Source organism: Cupressus sempervirens, chromosome 10 (genome assembly GCF_028749045.1).
Source record: "Cupressus sempervirens isolate cs-2001-9-10 chromosome 10, ASM2874904v1, whole genome shotgun sequence".
Lineage (NCBI taxonomy): Eukaryota > Viridiplantae > Streptophyta > Pinopsida > Cupressales > Cupressaceae > Cupressus > Cupressus sempervirens.
The window spans coordinates 141,176,263-141,195,040 of record NC_143127.1 but is presented as its reverse complement, the minus strand read 5'-3'; the positions used below and the strand labels follow the sequence as shown (position 1 = coordinate 141,195,040).

Genomic DNA, 18,778 nt, shown 5'->3' with positions numbered 1-18,778 from the left:
CAAACACCTCTGAAAGAAAAATTCTAGACCTTTTTTTTTAAAATTTGCGTATGCGCACTATGGGGGCATGCGTGGCACCTTCCATGAGGGGCGCAGTGTGGCGTCCCTCCATGGGGGGTACGCACAGAGCTACCATGGAAGGCATGCATGTGGTGCACATCCATGAGGGCCACACATGGTGCACAACACCTCCATGGAGGGCGCGCATGTAGTGCACCTCCATCAGGGGTATGTGTGGTGTGTGGTGCCTCCATAAAGAGTGGGCGCTTGGCACGCCTCCACGTGCGGTGCCGAGTGCCTCCATGGAGGGCAGGCACATGGTGCACCTCCATTGGTGGTGCGTGATGCCTCCATGGAGGGTGCATGCATGGCGCGCCTCCATGAGAGCTGTACCTCCATGTGCGGTGCAAAATTTTTCATTATAAATTATTATTTTTTAAATTAATTTATTTATTTATTTTTCACTTTTCTATTTATTTATTTTTTCTTTTTATTTTTTTATGTTTAATTATTTTTATCTTTGTTTTTATTTTTAAACTTTTTGACTCTAAAATTCTAACTCTAACAAAACATTAAAAAAGTAGGGGGTCCCCATTCCTAGTGAGGAGTGGGGCGTGTGTTGTGGACACCACAACACAAACATATTACTATCTTTCACAATGTTGTCAAAGTTTATATGAAAAAATGTCTTATGCTATAACCAACTTTCATATACCTTTGCAATGAAACATATCATTTCAGTGGGATTTAGTTGAAATACATTTACCTCTATATTTGGTCACTACTCCAATTACCTTCCCATCTTTGTTTCTGATCATGCATGTCTTTCCTATGAATTATAAATGATAACCTTTATCCACTAGTTATTCGACACTCAAAATATCATGTTTCAAACCATCAAAAAAATATACATCCTTAATGTTAGTCTTACCATTAAGATTTATAGATCCAATATATTTAACATGGAAATTTGCATTGTTCCCAACTCTGACAATGCCTCCATCATAACGTTTGAAGTCAACAAACTTGTTCATATAACCAGTCATATGATGTAAAAAACCACTATTAATTATCCAATTCGATTTCTTTTTGACCTATGATACCAAAGCCATTTTCTCTGGACATTCTTCTTTAATAACTACAAAATCCTATTTCATCATCACACAAAATCATCTTCTTCATTGGCATACAAACAATCTTTATCTCTTCTAAGTTCTTTTATACTTTTTGTCTTTTTAGGACATTTAGATGCATAATGACCAAACTAACTACAATTCCAACATTTAAATATTTTCTTACCATATTTTTCTCTTCTTACTAGAAGGGCTACTACCCCTTCTACCTTTCTATCCTAATCAAATTTTCTACTACTAGAAAAATATCCTCTAGCACTTGTGCTCCTTGATAGATTAGGTTGAATGTTTAGGGCACTAAAAGTTGTCTCTATTTTGGACAATTCTTTGCATTTTCTAAGCTCATTCTCAACTACTTCAAGTCTCCCAAGTAATGTTTCCTTGGTGAAATCTTTGGTACAAGATATCAACAACTATATCATTTGAACTTCTTGCTTTGATGCAGGAGCATCCAATGGTGTAAGGGCAATCCTATATCACCCAAAAATATTCTTAGAGATAGTTTCTATTTAATTTTTTTTCATTTTTGTATACCCATTTGGGTCAAATAAAGGTTTCAATTCTCATAGTTCCATTATTAATTTTCTAGGTTAGAGTTTTATTAGTTTTTAAGCACCTTGGGATATGTGTAAATGTAGAAAATGAGTTATTTTTTAATTGAGATAAAATTATGATGAGTTAGAGGGTTTAATTTGGAGGGATGATTGTACTTGTAATTTAAAACACTCCAAAAAAAGAATTAGGTCAAAAGGCTTTAGAGTTAGAAAGTTATTGCAATTTTAATTTTTCTAGAGACCTCCTAAGAGCAGTTCAAATTCAGATATGGGGCACTAAATGGCCTTGTATGGGCCAAAAAATGGGAGATGAGTGAATCTAGTCCATAGGGTTGTACAAAACTTCAAGAGCTTTGCAAAAATGTAAACAGTTCGTCAATCAGAGTTACGATTCAAAAGTTATGCATCTCAGAAGTTGGACTACCATTTCTGGATTCTTCTAATTTTACACCGACTTCTAACACGATTTATAGACCCTTCTATTTTTGCAGTGGATGCCACCTAGCATATTATAAAATTTATTCCTAACCCTAAACCATTTGAGGCTTATTTAAGAACATTTTTGGTACTATAAAGGCAACTCTTAGTGGAGTTAGAGAGAAGGTACTGTGTGGAGGATTTATTTATCTAGAATCATACTATTGTAAGTCCATAGGGAATTTTTCATTGATAATAATATTTCCATTTTCTTGTGTCTTCATTCTAGTCTTTGGTCGTTTATCCATCATGCTTAAATTATGGCATTAAACTCTTCAATATCTTCTAGATCACCTCATCATCTTCCTTGGTTCCCCCTTAAGATCTAATACATGTTGACTGGTTAGAAAAATATCTTAGTAACAAAAGGATTGGACATCCTTAAACAATGATTCGTTACCAAAATTAATCATGTTTCTACTTAGAATATCATGCTAAACTCATTTAATGTATCAATTTAGGAACATGAATTTGAGATAATGACTACAAAGTTTATGCTTTAGTTCTTCTCAATAGTCATCACTGCTAAGGTAAACGCAGTTGCTATAGAAAACTTATACTAGAAACTAAACTTACAAAGTAATTATCATCTAAGGAAAACATAATAGTAAATAAATATGCTCTATAAATAAACTTATGCTAGCATATATAGTCAATGGTTTTGCTACCAATGACTGTAGGAACAATAGTATTTAACAACTCAAAGGAAACTTAACTAAATACTACTTAAACATGAACAAAGAATTCACCTTCTATGTGGGCCCCACAGAAGTGTGAATGAATTATAACTCAAAGATTGAAGTGAAAGAATATCATGTATTAATTCAATAAAACATGAATACAATATAGAATATCAATGTGCTTTACTCTACAACAAATTCCTCTAAAACATCTAACTCTCTTGGAAATATAAGTAACAACTTATTTAAAGGAAACTAGGAAAAAGAGAATGCCTACAAACTAGGTCTTCCAATACATAGAATAACAACTTTTAGTTTCAAGAGTGACATCATCATTTGAAAGAAGATAAGCCATATTCAATAATTCAAAAATATACGAATGCTCGACAACTAGATTGTCTTGAACTAAATTAGTTTTTGCAAAGTGATGAAAGGAGTAGAGCTATAAATGAACTCTAAAATAGTAAACTACCTTGAAAGACCCACTCATCCTTTAGTCTATGCTCCTTGCTTGACTTATTCTTCTTATAAAAGGTTAGCACAATAAAATCCAAGACAAGAATCTAAGGCATTGTTGTCACTTAGGTTTGCACCCTTGTCCAAGGCCTATGCCCGAGGACAACCTAGTGAAACATGGAAACAACCTCCAAGCTATGGGACTTGGACTATGAGGTTGAGTCTCCAGAGAAGGCCGGATTCCTCTTACTGTCAGGGCACACCTATCTATTCTCAGAAGGGAAAGGGAGAAAGAGAGCATCAAAGGAAATCTACCTAGTCTAATCTAAGGTGGTGATGCACCAAAACAGAGTGTTCAAACTCATTCCTGCCCATGTATATGCTACAAAACTAGAATAACATACAAAAGTCATACACATCCAGACTTATATCGATCAGTAATCACATACAGATTAGGAGAAATTAATCGAATGACACTAGGAAAAGGAGATTTCACTTATGTATTATTCGATAGGCCAAAGATAGATACAGTATGCAGATTGTTGATCTCAACAATACACCAATGGGAGGCAAAGTGATGCACATTCACACTGATGGCTGAAAGAGATGATACAGGTTATTACATGGCTCAGAGATAAAGGGGTCTTACACTGCAAGTCTGCAAGCAGTAGCAGAGGAATCAGGAAGAATCGACCATCAGAATAGATCACGAAACTGCCTTTATAGATCAAGCACAACTAAAGATTTCCGCGTTACATTCACTTCTTACCTACTGGCATTAACTTCCTGTCATGAGAATCTAATCGGGGATCTGGATTGAAATCCTGGCCTGCGTACCGAGAAATCTCATTTCTTCTAAGAAGAGCCTGGAGAAGATAGAAACGGCGCCACAACATTCCCTGACATGGTAGATGGATCGACCGGATGAGTGGAGTGTCCTTATGTCCTGCATTCATTCCTGGTAGGTCAAAAATGATCGCAAAGATCAGATCGCAAGATACATCGATCACCTCTGCATTTTGGTTCATGAATCATCCAAGCCTATCAGTCGACATGACTCCCTATAAGTCGACTAGGCCATGCAGGCCAATTGTAATCCTTTGTCTTGCCACCTGGAGAGTCCTTCCGCGGTTGACCGCCTTCATTGAACTAACCACGCCACCTTATCACCTAACCACTAGCCGTCAGCTAATTGCCATGTTGAAAACCGAAATGCGAGGACACGTGTCTTCCAAGTGCTAAATTTATATTGTAAAATCTGTGCAATTCCTCCATGGCGAGATAGCGCTGACCCTAGATTCTCGCAGATCTGATGGTGGAGAATCGACCCCTCAATGCGCTGATCGCATTAAGAAACTTAGCCCCACGACGCATCTGTGTTCTGACTTGGCACACTTGGTTGTTTCTGATTCGCCACAGAATCTCTTTCCTGTGACTGGGCCCCATCCAAATCAGCGCCACCTAATTGATGCATCCGGTGAGACCTGACCCCACCGATACGTGTCAGTTGGGCGCGATGTCACCATGGTAAAAATCTTGCAGCTTCACTAAGGTGACATGGTGCCTACCGTTGATCTCTTCAAATCTGACGGTGGAGAAGCTGACCTTCTGTAACCCTCCGTTCCTATTGATTCGCTGTCGTGACATGGGCTCCGCCAACTGGGAAGATAAGGTACGCAATGGCGGCCAATATTTATCTGAAGTTCTTTCTATTTATTTTCTCCGGTCTGCCAAACTTTATCCGATCGTCACAACATTTTTGGCCACGTGTGCCGCCCACCGTCATGAGTATCTCCGTCGGGCGCTATGTCTCAATGGAGATTTTCTGGTTGGCGTGTGATAGCGCCATAGCGCCTGCGGCACCGGAAAGTTTTCCTGACCTGCCCTCCGTTGTAGCCTCCTGCCAGGCCCACCAACATGTGTCATTCTGGTGTGATGTCGCCAACACTACCTCTTGTGCAACCTTTGATGACGAGATCACGCCGACCGTTGATCTATCTAAAGTCTGACAGTCACAGAACCTTGGCGAGTCGGGGCATTAAAATAGCAATTTTTTGGCTAACCGTTGAATAGGCTGCGGATTTGAATTTGAACCTTTTGGTGGCAAAACCAGAGGTAACACTTCTAGCGACTCGCAGGGGGCATGAGCCTGCTCGATGCATGACCAGTGCCTGAGAATGATCCATTGGGCTATGGAGTCGAAAGAGGACCAGGAGGCACAAGCTGAGAGCTGCAAGAACCCTAACCCTTAAAGAGGAAATCAAAACATTAAAAGCCCTTAAGGTTCTAACTCTACTTCTATGATTGGAAACAAAAAACAAAAAATGGGACCTCCTCAGCAGCATGAGACATGTCAAAGATGACTCATGAAGAGGGCCATTGGCTCGTGCACTTATTGCAAAACAGAAACAAGTAGGAAGCAACTAGATTAACTATGTACATAGATTCACAACCCTTCAGAAATAGGGCTTTAGATAGATCCCATTGACTGGAATGGGTAGAACTTCACCACTTGGCGTGCTTAGTTGGAATGCGTTGGCCTGTTTACAACTGGAAATCAGATAAGGGCCACTCCATAATGGGTCAAATTTGGAGTGCCTTCCTGGTTTTGCTCTGTCTGAGTCCCACTTGAGAACTAAATCTCCCTCTCTGAAGATTTTGGCCCTTGCCTTCTTGTCAAAATTCCTCTTCATCTGTTGCTGGTGAATCCCTAGAGTTTTCATGGCTTTGTTTCTCTTTTCTTCCAACTCAATTAGTTCTGCCATTCTTATTGACATGGCATCATTTTCAACCAGTTCCAGCTGATGAGCCAACTCCAAGGATGGGAACTCCAATGAGATTGGGAGTCTAGCTTCCCTACCATATACTAGCACAAAAGGTGAATTCCCAATAGATATCTTGGGTCTTATCCTATCAGCCCAAAGAGCAGTCCTTAATTTCTTGTGCCAGGTCCTCTGATTGTCTTCTATTGTCCTCTTCATAATTCTGATCAGATTCTTGTTGGAAGATTCAGCCAAACCATTACTCTGAGGATAGTAGTTCGATGATGTGCTCAGGTAGATATTGTGATTCATAGCCCATGCACAAATTTGGGTTCCAATAAAAGACTTGCCATTATCTGAGATGATAGTAGAAGGAGCACCAAATCTAGATACAATTCCATCAAGGAATTCAACAACAGATGGCTCTGTGGCATCCTTCAAGGCAACTGCCTCTATCCACCTAGTGAAATAATCAATAGTAGCCAAGATCCATTTATGACTTGCACTAGATGGAGGATTAATGGGGCCTATAAAATCCAACCCCCACTGAGTGAAGGGCTGATCCACCTGAATACGATGAAGAGGAAGAGCTGCAATCTCTGTTTGCCTGAGAAAAAAGCACATTTCTCACATTTCCTCACATACCTGTAACAATCATGGAATAGAGATGGCCAATAATATCCATCCCTCATGATTTTCATAGCAGTTGTTCTTGCAGAGAAGTGGCCGCCATTAGGGCCATCGTGGAGTTCTCTAATCACCCTTTCAGCTTGATTCACTTCAACACACCTCAATAGGGTCCCATTAAAATCCCTCCTGAATAGGATATTGTCAATCACAACATAGGGGATGGATTGTAGTCTATATTGTCTTCTTTTAGTTCTGTCCAATCCCTGAGGGTATCCATTCCCTAATAAGAAATTCTTCATGTCATTTATCCAGCTCCTTGGACCATCAGCATACCTTTCCTCCTGCTGCTCTACTATCACCATGGAAACTTCTTCATCTGAGTTCTGATCTGATAACATTTCTTTACATAATCCTCTTCCTCTTACCAATTTGGTAATCTGAATGTCAACATCATATTCCATTACCCTAGTGATCCATCCAGCTCTCTTCTCACTAACATCTTTGTTTAACAGGAAGTCTTTTACACTTGCATGGGGCACCAACAAATGGATCCTATTATGGGATAAGAGGTGTCTGAACTTCTTCAAGGCTCTAATGACTGCAAGGGCCTGCTTCTCAACAAAGCTATACTTATCTTCATATTCCTTAAGCCCTTCACTAAAGAAGGCTATGGGCTGCTCCTCATTCCTGTCATTTGTTTGGGTCAAAATAGCAGAGATACTTGACTCACCACCTAAAGTGTAGAGGATGAAATCTTTCTCAAATTTTGGATTCATGAGGGTAGGGGCCGATGCTATGGCTGCCTTGATCTTTTCAAAACTCTCCTTCCCCTCCTTGGTCCATGAGAAGACCATATCTTTCTTGAGCATGGTTGTAAGGGGTTTCACCATGGTGGCAAGATTAGGAATAAACCTTCTTACAAAATTTATCCTACCAAGGAAACTTTGTAGCCTTTTCTTGTGTTTAGGTAGAGGAAGGGAAAATATTGCTTTTTTCCTATCTGGATCAACGGTCAATCCATCCTTAGATACAATGTGTCCCAATAGTTTTCCTTGGTCTGTAGCAAAGACACATTTGGCTGGGTTGAGAGATACCCCAAACTTTCTACATCTTAGAAATACCTGTCTCAAATGATCAAGATGATCTTCCACATTCTTGGAATACACAGTTATATCATCAAGGTATACCAAGACAAACTTGTCAATTAATCTTCTGAAAGCTACCTCCATTGCCTTTTGAAATGTGGCACCTGCATTTGTTAACCCAAATGGCATTTTGCAATAAGCATAGGTGCCCCATTTAGTAGTAAATGATGTCTTGTATCTATCAGACTCTTTAACCAGCACTTGGTTATAACCAGAAAACCCATCAAGAAAAGAGAATCTCCTTGACCCACTGACCTTGGACAGAATTTGCTCCATAGAAGGGAGAGGATGGTGATCTTTAAGGGAAGCTTGATTGAGATCCCTAAAGTCCACACATAATCTGATTTCTCCATTTTTCTTCCTCACAGGGACAAGGTTAGCTACCCATGATGAGTGTTTGATAGGAAAAATTAATTTATCCTCGATCAGTTTGGATAGTTCTTTCCTCATTAAAGGTTCAATCTTGGGATTCACTGGCCTCTGCTTTTGCCTTACTGGTTTCACCCTATCAACTAAATCTATGGTATGCTGAAACAAACTAGGGTCAAACCCTTTTAAATCATCATATGTCCAAGCAAATACATCACTAAATTCTTGACATAGATGAATGAAATCTTCTTGCTCAGCTTTAGAACATACCTTCCCCACGTTAAGAGATTTTCCATTAGCAATAGTAACTAGGGCATGGTCATCCTTTTTTGCAACTAGATTCATCCCTTTGCCCCTTGTTTGATAATCAGGATTAAAGACACCCTCCAAGGTAATGAGACCCTTGGGAAGCTTGTTGGAACTGAGATGAATGATCTGATCACCGTATTGATCTTGTAGTCTTAGCTAACTTCTCTCTGAAAATTCTGCTTCATTATGCAAGAAGCTCACAATTTGCTCATCAGACTCGAACACTTGCCAATGAGTATTATTATCAGGAATAGCAGGCCTCGCCACTACCCTTATTTGTTGTTTCTTTTCTTCCTCAAGATTCCCTGGAACATCATAAGATGCACCCATTGCTACAAGTCTTTCAGCATGTTTATTTTCTTTCCTAGGAATGCTCTGAATGTTAAATGCATTGAAACCTTCGAGCAAATCCCAGACTCTATGTTTATAAGACTTGAGCAGGCCATTTTTGGTGATATTCTGATTTCTCACTTGGTTCACTACCAACTCACTGTCCCCATATACTTTCAAGGCTTGAATTCCCCTTTTTTGGGCAAGTAGGAGACCTTGGATCAAGGATTCATACTCGGCCACATTATTGGTACAACTGAATTGGAACCTAAAGGAGAAGTAGTATCTTATTTGTGTAGGAGAGATCAACATAACACCAGCCCCTGATCCATTTTTATTCCTTGAGCCATCAAAGTACATTCTCCATACTCCATTTAAGTTATCATTAGTCCTAACAAGGTCAGGAACTTGAACCTCCTTCTCTATTATGCAATATGTACTAAGGCCTATCTCAAGGGTTTCCAACATAGATTCAAACTGACATGCATTTTCCCACTCATCCAAGAAGAAATCAGGAATCTCTGCTATGGAAGTGACAGGCTCGTTTACTATGTTATTTTCGTTCACTTCCAGGATAGGGCAATTCATATTGATGAAGTTGGGAGTGTAGGGTTCAGTGTGGTGAAGGGCTTGAGGTTCTGCTCTTATTGAAGCATTGGCCCCATATCTGGTCTTAAACGACATGTAAGACCAATCAGCAGATATGAATCCACCAATTTGAGCAGTGAAGTCTCTCGAAAGACAGATGGCAAAATAGGGCTTAACCTCAGCCACAGATATGTCTTGAATCACAGTACAACCAGGGCATGCATGTAGGGCCATTTCCACACTTCTAAGGATGCCTACGGTTTTGACAGTACTCCCATCTAGTTGTAACACATCCCTAACAATGGGCTCATATTTCATCCCTAAAGCATCAGCAACACACCTAGGCATTACTGAGCTGCTAGCCCCTAAATCTATCATGCAATTATGGACTAATTTGCCCCCTATAATAAGAGAAACATAAAATGGAGGAGGTCTAACCTTTTTATTTGCCTCCACATCTTCTGCTGGTTGTACTAAACTAGTGGCACTCTCCACGGTAGATGACTGATCCTTGGGCTCAATCCTTTCCAATTCTTGCTGCAACATCTTCTTCTGTATTGGTATGGTAGCAACATCATCCCACATGGAAATGTTTACATTGGTCTTCTTCATTTTCTCTACCACACTCAATGGTGCACTAGGGATTTTGGTAGAAACTTTGGGGGCTACACATATAAGAGGTTGAGGTGGGACAACAAAAGGATCACTTGCGTCCTCATTTCTTGGACCTTGCTTTTGCTATTGTGAGGTGTCTGTCTGCTCATTTGCTATCTGTGTGTTAGGTATAACACTTGAAGTTGAGGCCTATTTAGGAGAAGGAGGAGCAACATGTTCCATAGCTCTCTTCTTGCTTCTTGTGTTATGAGCAACAGAGTCCTGGTTTACATTACAATGTTCCTCCATTCTGTGATTCATAAAAGAGCAATCACCCTGCCTCTGAACATATGAGGCTTCCTTGGGATGATCTTCTTTGTGTGATTGCTTTACTGTGGACTCCTAGACAGTTAGGGCCAAATAAGATTTTGCTTTCTGACACAAGCAGTAGGTATAAGAATAGTTACATGAGGGACAAAAATCTTGGTCTTGGGCCAAGTTATTTTGAGGGACTATAGCTCTATTCTGATTTGAGCTTGAAGTAGAAGCATGACTACTCTGCCTATTCTGATCAAAAGAGCTATTCCACTGATTAGGAGGCCTACCACCACTTGGAGCCTGATATTGCAATTGGGGAGGCTTGCCACCCTGGGCCTGCTGTCTTTCTAAGGCCACCACCTTGTTACTCATCTTTTGTATTAGAGAAAAACTATCCTCTAGTCTCTTCCCTTGGTCCTTCAACTCCCTGCCCTGCTCTTGTAATTTTTTATCCAGGGTCTTTTCTCTTTTATCTGCATTCAATACTAGACCTTGGAGCATTTCCTTGAGTTCATCTATTCCGTTTGAGGATGTGGAAGCTTGGGGAACTGGAGTAAGGGCTTGCAATGTAGAGATTGTAGGGAGAGGGGCTATTTCTGGTTGGTGGTTGGGAACATCAGGAAAGAAAGGCATAGGAGGCCTTGGGGCCAACTTTCCTCCTTTTATTAGAATGTTTTCAGCTTTTATGGTTGTCTCATAAGCATTAGGTAATGTATCTCCTCCCATAGTTTGGAATGTAGTGGCAATATCACTGTTAAAAGCTCTAAGGTAATGCAAGAAAGCATTACCAGGGGTAGGTTTCACTATAGTAGGTATTCTATCCCATGTCTTTTGGAATCTATAATTAAAATCAGTCATACATTCATGGGGGGCTCTTTTTATTGTAGTCAGCTGCTCTAATAGTGACAAATGGTCACTTTTATCCTCAAAATGTTTGCATAATCCTGCTCCTAGTCCATCCCAATCAGTTATGGAACCATGAGCTAAGCCTCTATACCACTGTAATGCTTTTCCTTTTAGAGATGAGGTTAGAAGTCTGACAGCAACATCATCTTCCGTAATACCATGAATATTGCAGACATTCGCTACCTCTTGGATATGCTCTAAGGGGGAAATAGAAGTTTCACCAGTAAAATCAGGTATGCTTTTTAGTGCAGCTACTGGTATATCATGTCTTTGGGCTAACAACAGAGGACTTCCACCATTAAAGGTGGAAAAAGGATGAACTCTTGGTTGTGCCATATAAACAAGTGTTCTATTGATGAGTGTTGATGGCAATCTAGGCTGAGTTCGGACAGAAGGAGGAGTAGAGACAGATCTCACAAGTATGTTGATTGTTACTCCACCTCTAACTGGTGATAATGAAGCTCTAGCCCTGCTTCTTCTAGGACATGAAAGTGAGAGTTCTTGATATTGAAAATTACCTCAAGAAGATGCCCTTGTTTCAGCTTTGGGCATGAATTTTTGCAACTTTAGCCTGAAACCAGATTTGTTGATGCTCAGAGTCGCCAAGTACTTGATGAATCAGCCTCTTGAAGGCTTGAATACTGAAGCCAACACTACTTCTTTAGCATTAATCTCAAAAACTCTTTCTTCTTTTGACACCAGTAGACATGAAATCTTCTGATATTGTCCCACCGGGCGTGCCAAAAACTATTGTCACTTAGGTTTGCACCCTTGTCCAAGGCCTATGCGCAAGGACAACCTAGTGAAACATGGAAACAACCTCCAAGCTATGGGACTTGGACTACGAGGTTGAGTCTCCAGAGAAGGCCGGCTTCCTCTTACTGTCAGGGTGCACCTATCTATTCTCAGAAGGGAAAGGGAGAAAGATAGCATCAAAGCAAATCTACCTAGTCTAATCTAAGGCGGTGATGCACCAAAACAAAGTGTTCAGACTCATTCCTGCCCATGTATATGCTACAAAACCAGAATAACATACAAAAGTCATACACATCCAGACTTATATCGATCAGTAATCACATACAGATCAGGAGAAACCAACCGAATGACACTAGGAAAAGGAGATTTCACTTATGTATTATTCGATAGGCCAAAGATAGATACAGTATGCAGATTGTTGATCTCAACAATACACCAATGGGAGGCAAAGTGATGCACATTCACACTGATGGCTAAAAGAGATGATACAGGTTATTACATGGCTCAGAGATAAAGGGGTCTTACACTGCAAGTCTGCAAGTAGTAGCAGAGGAATCAGGAAGAATCGACCCTTAGAACTGATCACGAAACTACCTTTATAGATCAGGCACAACTGAAGATTTTTGCGTTATATTCACTTCTTACCTACTGGCATTAACTTCCTATCATGAAAATCCAATCGGGGATCTGGATTGAAATCCCGGCCTGCGTACCGAGAAATCTCATTTCTTCTGAGAAGAGCCTGGAGAAGATAGAAACAGTGCCACAACATTCCCTGACATGGTAGATGGATTGACCGGATGGGTGGAGTGTCCTTATGTCCTGCATTCATTCCTGGTAGGTCAGAAATGATCGCGAAGATCAGATCGCAAGATACGTCGATTGCCTCCGCATTTTGGTTCAGGAATCATCCAAGCCTATCAGTTGACATGACTCCCTATAAGCCGACTAGGCCATGCGGGCCAATTGTAATCCTTTGTCTTTCCACCTGGAGAGTCCTTCTACGGTTGACCGCCTTCATCGAACTAACCGCACTACCTTATCACCTAACCACTGGCCGTCAGCTAATTGCCATGTTGAAAACCGAAATGCAAGGACATGTGTCTTCCGAGCGCTAACTCGCTATTGTAAAATCCACGCAATTCCTCCATGGCGAGATAGCGCCGACCCTAGATTCTCGCAGATCTGATGGTGGAGAATCGACCCCTCAATGTGTTGATCGCATTAAGAAACTCAGCCCCATGGCGCATTTGTGTTCTGACTTGGCACACTTGGTTTTTTCTGATTCGCCATAGAATCTCTTTCCTATGACTGGGCCCCATCCAAATCGGTGCCACCTCAATGATGCATCTGGTGAGACCTAACCCCACCGATACATGTCAGTCGGGCGTGATGTCGCCATGGTAAAAATCTCGCAACTTCACTAAGGCGACATGGTGCCTACCATTGATCTCTTCAAATCTGACAGTGGAGAACCTGACCTTCGGTAACCCTCCGTTCCTATTGATTCGCTGTCATGACACGGGCTCCGCCAACTGGGCAGATAAGGTACGCAATGGGGGCCAATATTTGTCTGAAGTTCTCGCCGTTTATTTTCTCTAGCCCGCCAAACTTTATCTGATCGTCGCAACATTTTCGACCACATGTCCCGCCCACCGTCATGAGTATCTCCGCCAGGCGCTATGTCACCATGGAGATTTTTCGGTTAGCATGTGATAGCGCCATAGCGCCTGCGGCACCGAAAAACTTTCCTGACCCGCCCTCCGTTGTAGCCTCCTGCCGGACCCACCAACACGTGTCGTTCGGGTGTGATTTTGCCAACACTACCTCCCATGCAACCTTTGATGATGAGATCGCGTCGATCGTTGATCTATCTAAAATTTGACGGTCACAGAACCTTGGCGAGTCGGGGCATTAAAATAGCAATTTTTTGGCTAACCGTTGAACAGTCCGCGGATTTGAATTTGAACCTTTTGGTGGCAAAACCAAAGGTAACAGGCGTAAATCATAATAAGTTTTTCCTATTTTAATGTAGCCTTGTCACACAGCTAGAGGATGTCTACTTATTAAACCTTGAGAAGAAATATACCAGATTTACCATGACATTCATTAATCTAGATATATTTATATTCAATATTGTCTTTAAGTTCCACAAGAATCAAATATACATATAATTAACACTTATAAACATAAAAGATTGTATCATGTTTATGAAAAACTATAAGATATTCAAGTCTATACTTCAAAAATCATAAACAAAACATCCCAAAAACTTGACTTATCATTCCCCCAACTTAGACATTTGTTGGTCCTATAGAAAATAAATTCTTAAATTCTTTAACCTAGTTGTCATCCTATAGTTAGTAGCTATGCTCTCTCTAGATCCTCCTTTGTGTTCTTCTTCCACTTGTCCTCTTTCTCCTGCATGGTAAAACTTTCTAGTCATTTTGAATTTGTAAGTAATGGAGACAATAACAATGGAGGCTGAAAGGTTAATGGAATCAAAAAAAATTTCTCTCTCTCTCTCTCTCTCTCTCTCTCTCTCTCTCTCTCTCTCTCTCTCTCTCTCTCTCTCTCTCTCTCTCTCTCTCTCTCCCCAAATAGTTGTATAGAGTAGCACATTGCATTACCATAGCAAAATTTAGAGGTGAATGTGGTTCTATCTTTCTCTTCTCCTCAATTAAATTATTCTAGTGACAATGTATAGAATTTCTAGCCTCAGGTAGTTTATTATTTTCCATATGTTCATATGTGTTAAATGCTATCTTCTGCATTGCATACATGATCTCACTAGCTAATTGAGAGGGGAATATTTTTAACTAGTTATAATAGAGAGTTTGGGGATCCTTGGCTTTAGCCCTTATAAACAGGGGAATGTTTGATTCCAAATTTCTATACACTTTAGCTTGAGTGTTACAACTAATTTCATTTTGTATCTAGGATATGATGGCTCTAAGTTAAATATCCCCAAAATAAAGTAAGGGATTCCAAACATTGCCATCTAGAATTGCAAGATTGTGAAGACAAAGTTCACACAAAAAATTTTTGATGACTGTAGGAGAGTTATGGAAAGCTTGGAAAAATTGGGTAGCCTCTTATAACAAGGGAGTCCTATCCTGCATAATATAGATCATTTGATAGTTCAATAGTTGTTCCTTAAGAAAGAAAGCATAGATAGGTGATGAGGATCTACAACCCATTAAGTCAGGGATTAAGGATGTAATTTTGTCAAGATTTAGACTTAACTGTTTTACTTTTTCCTCCTAAACAAGTGTTTCCTAATAATGACTATCTAGAATTTTATTTATGTCTTTCCTTTTTTGTTTCCATCTTTTCCTCTTAGAATTTAATTACTTAATCAACAAGAAAATTACATCTAACAAAGATGTTGGACTAGATTGAGCTGATATTGAAGTATGGTTGGAATTATCTACTACTTAACGAACAAATGACTTACCCTTGTTAGCACTTATCCTTTTTAAAGGATCCATCCAAATCATCATAGCTTTCTTAGGATTAAAGTGTTGTTGAGCCATTGAAGCTAATGCTTCTAATACTTTGTTCAAAATTTTCTCAACCACCTTTTTGATAAGGTCCATATCAACAACTAGATTTTCTTCATAGGAATCATTCTCTACCAGAGGAGATTTTTTTATAGGAGAAAATGTTGGTTCATCTATTTCCTTGATATAACTATTAGAATCATCTCTTTCTAAATCATCACCCTAAAATTTCCCAGAGGCTTGTCATTGAAATACATAAGCCTGCTCCTTAGAGCTAGAGTCATCTTTGATTGTAATGAATTTTACATTATTAAGATTATCAAGAAAATTCTCCATTTTGTCATCATGAAATTACTCAAATGTGCCCTATTCAATAACTTTAGTCCATTTCTCATCTTGCTAAGAAATTTCAGGCCATAATGAGCCTCTTACTAGATATTTTTATTTTCTTCTTCCTTTCACTCAAAATCTTGGGTTACCTAAGGTTCATTATCTGGAATCTCCTCAGTTGGTTTTGTTCTTCACTTAGCACTTCTCTTTAATGTATCTTCCTCCTTCCTAGGGATTTCCTTTTTTTGGAAATGCTTTTGGCTACAAGAGATGCCTTAGCCTACCAGCTAGTACTAGGGTTAATTTTTTGCTTCTTATACTCTAGGGAAATTGTTTCTACTACAGGGGCAACCTCAGCCTTCTTTGTAGGAGTCTCCAGTTCCTCTTCATGAGCTATTGAGGAATTAGTAGAGTTAGGGAAGTTAGAGGAATTAGGGCTTTTAAACATAACTTCCTTTTTCTTTTTGGACAAAGAACATTGTCTAATTTTGATAAAGATTTTCTTAATTCCTTTAACTATTTTAACCCTCTAACCTACTCTACACCTAACTAGTTTTGGAATAAGCTCCTTAAACCCTTGTAGTGAAAATTCCTCCCAATAAATATTTGACTACTCCTTTATAGCTTTTTCCACTATTAGCTTAATTAAGAAATCGTGAGAGATAGAGTTTCATCCACCCTCTTGTACTAGTATGGATTGTTTTGACAAAATGCCAAATACAAAACTAAGGACATTGATATATCTAATATCATGTCTTAAACAACTTAAGAATTTGAAATGAACAACATGTAGAAATGAGTATCACCCTTCATAGGTGAAATACTTAACGATAAAAATTGTGCATAGTGGAAATGACTCAGGAAGAGATAATTTAATAGTACCTTGTTTCATATTAATATTGAACTTTAGATCTCCATGTAGAGTAAACTAAGTTTTGGTAGAAATTGGGTCAAGATTCTCTATAAATTCCTCACCTTCCAATGTTAGTCCCATGACTTTTTCCAAAACTATCTAACAAAATGACACCTTCAATCCTTTAACTATTGCTACTTCATTCTTTAAGGATTTGAGAAATTGAAACACAACCTTGCCATCCCAACTAGTAAGCTTCTGAACATAATCTGTTCATCCCTTTGCTTGAAAATACTACCTACAATTCTAGTCTTTGAGCAACATATTATGAAAGTAGGCTCTCTTCAAATCAGGTCTCCTCTCATCATCTAATTTCTAGGGTACCCAAAACAAAGTTGCAAGAGAGAATAATAGACAACTGCAAATTTAGACAAGAAAATTTGAAACAACAAGTCGTCAAATGAAATTTCTAGAGTAACAAAGCTTGAGAAATATGAACTTATGAGTAAAATGAATGCAAATATTCATGTTATCATTTCACAATTACTCATAAATGCATCCCTTATAACTTCTTACAAAACATTTCTTGCTACCTTAGTTTTATACGTGCAAAAATTATCACATAGTGAAAGGATTTGTAAAAATTTCAAATCATTGGTAGGAAATGCAAGTACAACAAGGGAAAAGAATAAATAAAAAGATTACATAAAAATAATAACAAAACCAATATAACTCCCCCTAGATAAAATAGTGCAAGTAGTCCCCCACTTGTAGTGATGAGAAGGCATACAAAAAAAAAACATTAGAAAAACAAATTAATATCGCATATCTTGGATGTGTGCTAATCAAGAGTGCTAGTGAAGTGGCAGTTGCTATCCAAAAATGAAAGAAAGGATGAGATGGATGGGTTGTAGAATAGAAATGAAGCAAAAATTTATTATGGAGAATCAACTTTTGCAATGAAAGTGCTTATTATGATAGTGAGAAGAACAACTAGAGTGAGGAAGGAAAATGAGCAAAAATCTCATTAGGAGATGTTGCAAGAACTAGAACACCAGCAGTAGAAGAGAATTGTTGCAAGAAATCCTCCTTATTCTTTAGTTTGTGATATAATTTATAGCTTTTACCATTAACCAAAAATTTGCACTGAACTTGATCCATAGTGGACAGTTGCACCACTCCATTTGGAAAGACTACAATAATTTCATATAGCCCTAACCATCTGGTTTAGAATTTGCTAGGATTATGCTAATACCTAGAGTCATAAAGCAGTGTCTAGTCACCAACAGAAAAAAATTTGTCCTTAACATACTTGTCATGCCATTGCTTATGCTAATTTTATATCAATTCTATGTTAATCTCACTACAGTCAACACAAACTCTCCACTTCCCTCTTTTCTTGGGCACTAAAACAAGAGGGGAGACCCACTGACTATCTAAAATTAGAGAGTTGAAGTTAGCATTTAACAACTTTTGTAGCTCCTTTTTGACTAATTCCCTAAGAGCTAGTTTTAGAAATAAAGGAGGAGTGAAAATTTATTTAAGCTAAAAGAGAAACAAGTACAAATAGAGAAAGGGCATCAGAAAACCTTGTCAAGATCAACCAAGTGATCAAGTTGGTGGGACAAGACCATTGGAATTTGAGTCTTATCATTAATGTTCCAATTACACATATGGTTAAAAGCCCAATTTTCCAAAAAATTAATAACACTATTCCATTCCTTGGGAATATGAGTGAAAGTAACAAACTCCAAAGAAGTACACAAATTATGAATCTAGTCGACAATCAAAGCTAACTTCCAACTAACAACATCAGAATGTTGTTGATTTAATAGAGATATCACAATTGGTGAATCAAATTCATAAATAAGCCTTCTCTAACCAAGGTCACAAGCATTGTTCACAACATATAAAATAGCTATTGCCTCCATTAGGTTGTTAGTGTGATGACCTTTGTAAATAGAAAACCCAAACTAGACATCCCCCTTCCTATCTTTGCCAACACCGCCAATGCTATCAAGGCCTTAATTTCCCTTGGAAGACCCATCTTTTTTGATTTTAAGAATACCCTATATAGGGGCACTC

At 38.9% G+C, this 18,778-nt stretch overlaps 1 pseudogene; it reads left to right on the top strand.

Annotated features, from left to right (window-relative positions):
* The first annotated feature begins 4,979 nt into the window (after nt 1-4,979).
* The window catches only part of LOC149532986 (replication protein A 70 kDa DNA-binding subunit A pseudogene), a 99,120-nt pseudogene continuing 85,321 nt past the window's right edge, over nt 4,980-18,778 (top strand).